Source organism: Myodes glareolus, chromosome 15, assembly GCF_982192425.1.
Source record: "Myodes glareolus chromosome 15, mMyoGla1.1, whole genome shotgun sequence".
Classification (NCBI taxonomy): Eukaryota; Metazoa; Chordata; class Mammalia; order Rodentia; family Cricetidae; genus Myodes; species Myodes glareolus.
In genome coordinates, this window is record NC_142040.1 from 21227337 (window position 1) to 21233383 (window position 6047).

Here is a 6047-nt window from a genome sequence, read left to right on the forward strand (position 1 = left end):
CTAAGGTACAGTTCTCAGGTATTTGGCCACAGAGATATAAAAGTCACTAAAACAGAGCTTAACAGAAGGGGCTGGCATACCAGCTTGTATGGATAATTTCCTTGTTGTTGTTAGATTCTACCGCCAATACGCTTCCTTTTTTCCACACTGGCAGCTGCTGAAACAGAGAGAACAATGATCTCTTCCTTCTGCCTTGTCTTCCTTCTGTTAAGTCTCTTTCATCCTTATATCTCTGCCACACAGTATGACCCTTCTCATCACACTAATTCTACATAATATATGACCACAAACCTCAGGGACATTGGCTCTTGGGTCAGGAGTAGGCTGGACAGCTCTGCTGGGGAACCTCACATATCTGACTCAGCTGACTGCAGGCCAGATGGTTCGTTTAGCACCCTGCATCTTGCCTGGGCATGTTTCTTGACAGGGTGTGGAGGAACCCAAGGGAATATGTGGAATCCTGCAAACACCATTTGATCTGTCCTGGTGCCGCGGTAACATCCCATTAGCAGAAGAGCCGAGTCGCATGGCTAAGGGCAGCATCAAGGACTGGGAAGGTGGACCACTTCTTCATGGGACAAACTAGGGTAACATGGCAAAGATTATTGGATGCAAGGAGCAATGTAAATACCGCCTTCATTCTGGCTCCAGCTAGTGCTGGCTCCACTCCTCGAGCAGATAAACTCCCTTGACAGCAACTCCAGCTCAGTGACGGTCTGCCACCCACAAAGCCAGATCTTCACCCCATAAAAGGTCTCCAGAAAGATCTGTGATGAGTGTTTATAACAAAGCATGTGGACCACAAGTTGGTTTTTGTTTGTTTAGTTTTATGGGGCCAGTGTTAGGAGATAATTCTCCCCCCCATGTCTTCATGTCTGGGGAGGCATAACTGCCATGTGTTCCTAAACATATTTTCAAGTGTTTGTACCATTCCTGTTGATACTGGGGAGCCTTTTCCACAATAGCCTCTTCTGCCAAGAGCAGATACCACCAAACTTCTAAAGATGTCAGTGCATCCCTTGTGCAGGAAACTCCTTCTGTCTGCCGAGGGATGCTGCACTCCAGTGTTGCCTACTGTCCTGCATAAGAAATTTGCTCAAACACCCCTGCATATCAGAGCTTTCTGACCCTTTCATCCTTAGTATGCCAAGGCAATTCAAGTGCTTCTACCTTACTTGAGTTCATTGTTTCTTAGTATAAGAAAGATAATCTCAGGTTGCATCCCAATTACATAACATTTTTGAAAAAGTAAAACTATAAGTTGGAGACTAGATTATGACTGGCAAGGGATAGGAATGATATATGTGTTTGGGGAATGGTGTGTGGAAGAGGAGGAGTGAGTGCAGCTAAGAAGAGGTAGGAGACAGGTTCTGCAGAAATGACTGGGCAGCTCATCTCTTTGTGGTAGAGACACATAGGTCTTTTGTGGGAATAAATTAGCACAGGATGAAGACGTCCATATAAATATTCCCACGTAGATGTTAATAGCAGCTTTATGGATAATTACCAAAACTTGAGAATGACCAACGTAACTTTCAATAGGTGAAGATGTCATATTAAGAAATGAGGTATTCAGACATAAAATGACATGGAGAAAAGTTAAACACATATTACTAAGCAAAAATGGCATATCTAAAAAGCTACATGCCATAAGATTCTGTTACAGATTAGCTTTTGTCCAAAATACATGGGAACAGAAGAGCTTTGGACTTTGGATACTTTAAATTTGGAATATCTGCTCAGGAAAACAGATTGGGAAGGGACCACAGTCTAAATGCTATATTCGCCTATGTTTTCTTATCCTCCGGCCCAGAGCCTAAAGGTGATTAGACAAAACATACCTGTATTTTACCTGTCGTGGGTCACGTGAGGACTGGGGTATTTCCCACTTGGGGTATCAGGTGTATATTTAAAAGTTCTGAATTTTTGAGCATTTAGCTATTTTAGATTAAGATTATTCAACCTGAATTTGACATTTTAAAGACATGAAGGTATAGAGACTATTATGGGAATAGGAATTATCATGGGCTGCAGGGCAGGAAGAGGGAAGGGGTAGGGCACAGGGGATGCTTAGGTCAGTGAAAATATTCTGCAGGGGCCTGTGGTAGTGATGGTGTCATTATCTGTTTGTCCAAGTCCATAGAACATACACCACCAAGAGCGGCAGTAACCTAAAGTAGACTTTAGAGAGAGCATGTTTTGAAGGCACCTGTGCATACATATTGTTGGGACCAGCCGACCTGTTCTCACGTGCCCAAAAACAGGCGTGAGGATTGAGGAAAGAAATAGACAAAGACAGAAGAATAGAGTCAGGAGGGCTTTCAGTGAATACTGCAACCGTCCCAAGACTTTACTTACAGTCCTTATATACCCCAATCAAAATGGGAGGGCTGTAGAGGCCCAAAAATGTAAAACTATTTCCATCCTGACAGATGATCAGGATATGCAAACTTCTGCTCCTTCTTTTGTAATTGGAGGTTACCTGGGGAAGGGCTGCTTTCAGGAAACTTGGTCTAGGGTGGCTTCACTGCCTAAACAATAGAATGCTAATGACTTGATGTCCCAAAGTGTTAAAACAATTAACTGTTGTACTTTGTATCATGTTAAAGAAGTCTTCTGTTGCCTTCTTCCCCTTTTTGTGTTGGAGTGTAAAAGCATATAGAAAATTAAACGCAGACGATTTCAGTATTCACTAGAATGCCTCACAGTTCTACGATTTCTGTTTTATTATTTTCAAACATGTCATTGTATTCCTTACTAATATTTCTAAATCCCCACACCCCTACCCTGGCAAGAGGTATTTTTGTGGAGGCCAGTCCCCAACATATGGAAGCACAACATAGCGAGGTCTCTGACAGAGGGCAAAAGACTTCCTTACCAATGATACAAGAAACAAGAAAACATAATTACCTCCTTACTTCTCAAAACACCTGGTAACCAAGCCCTAAGTCAAAACATCCTGTTGTCTGGTCTTTGAGTAGCAAGACATTCAGTAGCCACATCTTTGGTCAAACATCCTTTGTTTGTCCTTAAGGAGCAAGACTAGGTTTGAACTCTCTGACCTTTAGTCAAGATGGAATGGATTCAAATCTGTGGACTCTCACAACAAATGAAGCTTGAAAGGGTAGAAACTGATGAAAATTTGTACCTTAGTCAATTGCAATGCTTCATTTTCTGGTTTTGCTATTTGATATTCTAACTCTAGAAAATGTCTTATTGGGGGACACTGGCCAAGAGACACGTAGGCACTACATACTGCATTTGTAACTTCCTTTGATTCTATAATTATTTTAAAATAAAAGATTTGAAAAGCACTTATTCATTGGCTACTCTATAATGCACTTTGTCTATAGCATGGCCTAGGATCTAATTTGATAGATACACATGTTTGGCCAAACTTCCTAGCTTTATATCTTCTTTAGTAAATTAATTAATTTATTTTTAAAATAATCTTTTCTCATTGTACATACCTGTCCCAATCCCACTCCCTCCCCTCCTACTGCTCTACCACTTCCCCCCCACCCTACCCCCCATTCACTCCTCAGAGAGGGTAAGGCTTCCCATGGGGGAGTCAACAAAGTCTGACACATCACTTTGAGGCAGGAGCCTCTTCCCTCTATTTTTAGGCTGAGCAAGGTATCCTGTAGGGAGCCACCTGGAGGCACAGGTGGTCCTGCAGTTTGGAGGTATACAAGTCCATACCTGGCTTAGCCACGTGGGGCTGAGCACCCTTGCCTGCACATGCTCCCTAGCAGAATGGCATCAACCAATCAGCACTCAAGCCTCTCCACCGTTTAAAAGCAGCTGCCTCTGGGCTCTACTTCCTCTCTCTAAGCTTTCTCTTGTCCCTGCACTCTCTCTTCCCTTCCCCCAATTTTCCTCAACCAAGGGCTCCGAATAAAGACGTGACAGAGAAGGAATTCTCGTTTTTAGTGGCGTTCATTCCTGCTGGTCAGGAAGCGCGTCGCAACTGGTGCTGAAAGCCCGGGAAGGAGCTGAAATCAGACACCGGACAGAGAGCCGTGAATTTCAGAACTCTGCCACGTGGAGCGGTGAGTGACGTCAGTTAAATCCTCCAGAAAGGGGAGGAAAAAGAATGGAAAAAGTATAGGCCTAAAAAGAAAAGAAAATAGAAAGAATCAAAGTTAAGGTATCTGAAAGAAGGTACAGAAAGCAACGGGGAAGAAAAATCCCTTAAGTTCAGTGCAGGAGGAGTGTGAAAAAACAGCAGCCAAAAAAGCGAGGTAACTAAAAGCGGGACTATGAGGACGATGGGGTACGGGAGACCGCGGCTTCCAGCCCCTTTCCGTCCACCTGCGTACTCGCTGTTAGAAACTGGAGGCAACAGTCTCGTAGGGAGGCGGGCTTGATCGTGTTTGACGACTGCCTTTCCTATTCTTAAAGAGCCACAGAGCTTTTGGAGGTGATTTTCGCCTAATTTTGATAAGAGAGCTCAGTCTCTGGCTCTCATGTACAGAAAACTTTAATTTTTGACTGAGAAAGACAAGCTGCTTGATCGTGCGGGGAGTGCTGGCGGCAGCCGGCTCACCTATGAGCGGTGATGCCTGGTTAGGGACACGGAAGTGGGCCAGGCATGGTGGTGCACGCCTGTAATCCCAGCTACTCAGGAGGGAGACGCAAAATTGCACCGGAGAGTGCTAACTCGTTTGGGAGGCGTGGCCATGCTAACCAGATGCTGACACGAGTTTGCTGGAGTCCGCAGAGGCGTAGGAAAAGCCAGGTCGCTGTGGCGACTTGGGCGGGCTAAAGTCCGTGTGACATCAGAGGCTATGTGTCCCGGCCTTCTGGCGGGGCTGTGGTTTTCGGAGGACTTTTTCAGCACCTGAGTGGACTTGCCCTGACTGAGGCGGAAGCTGCGTGGTGAGCAGCAGCGCCGCTAAAGACCTAAAGACGGAGAGGGGCCAAACTCTGAACCGCGTTTCCGTAGCAACATGGGCGGGCGGAGGAAGCTCATCGGCGGGGCCACGTGCTGAGTGCTCGTCACTCCCCGTCCCCTGGGAAGGTCTGAGACTGGGGCCCCCCGCGGTCCTAACCGGGCCCTCCCCAAGCGGGGAGGTGAGTTCCCAGAGAACGGGGCTCCGCGCGCGGGCAGACCGGGCAGGAGAGGCCCCCCCATGGGTGGGCGGATGCCCCCCCTCGCCGGAGCTTGGAAAAGACTCACGGCCGGCGGTGCGAGTTCAATGCCTGAGGTGAGGCAGGGTGCACAGTTCGCAGGTACAGGATAAACGGCGAGCCCGCGCACGGCCCGGGGCGGGGCCATGCCTTTGTTTGGGCCATGCGGAGCACGCCACAATGGGCCACAATGGGCCGTGCCTCAGAGGCGGAGCTGTCGCAGCTGCTGCTGCTGCCGCCGCTCACAACCACGGTCACCAAGAATTCAGTCAGATAAAAACATTTGTTGCCAAAAAATTCAGTCAGATAAAAACATTTATCCCCCCAAAAAATGTGCATCATCCCTCCTTCAGCAGGAAGTAGTCAGATCGATTGTCAACGCCCATTTTCCCTCAAAGAACTGGTCGTAATTATCATAATAAAGGCGCGTCAACCTGGTTACCGTATCCTAGGTAACAAAGGTGGACCTATTGCCTCAGGCAACGGGTGGAATAAACAATGCTACCTAGAGGTTTTTTCATTTGAATGCGGGCCTGGAGAGATGGCTCAGAGGTTGAGAGCACTGCCTGCTCTTCCAAAGGCCCTGAGTTCAATTCCCAGTGACAACTGCTTTGGTTTTAGACATAAAAGGGGGGACTACCAGTGACAACTTCCCCCAGAGAAAGGATTTCTCTTGCATTCTTTACACTTAATTTTTAATTCAAAATATTGCTGGAAAAACTGCAACAGACAGACATGCTCTGTTTGAAAGCAATTCCGTCTAATTCTAAGGCCTGCTTTAATGGCACAGGCAAACAAGATTTGCTCTTTGGAGCAGAGACCTACAGGTCTCTAAGTTCAAAACCAGCCTACTTCCAGTACTGATTGTGCTGAATTTTTACACTGAGAGTTTTTAATACTCTTAAATGTTAATT

At 46.3% G+C, this 6047-nt stretch overlaps 1 pseudogene; it reads left to right on the top strand.

Annotated features, from left to right (window-relative positions):
• Positions 1 to 4959: 4959 nt before the first annotated feature.
• On the top strand, positions 4960 to 5238 carry LOC148119647 (Nuclear RNase P; annotated as a pseudogene).
• The last annotated feature ends 809 nt before the right edge of the window (positions 5239 to 6047 follow it).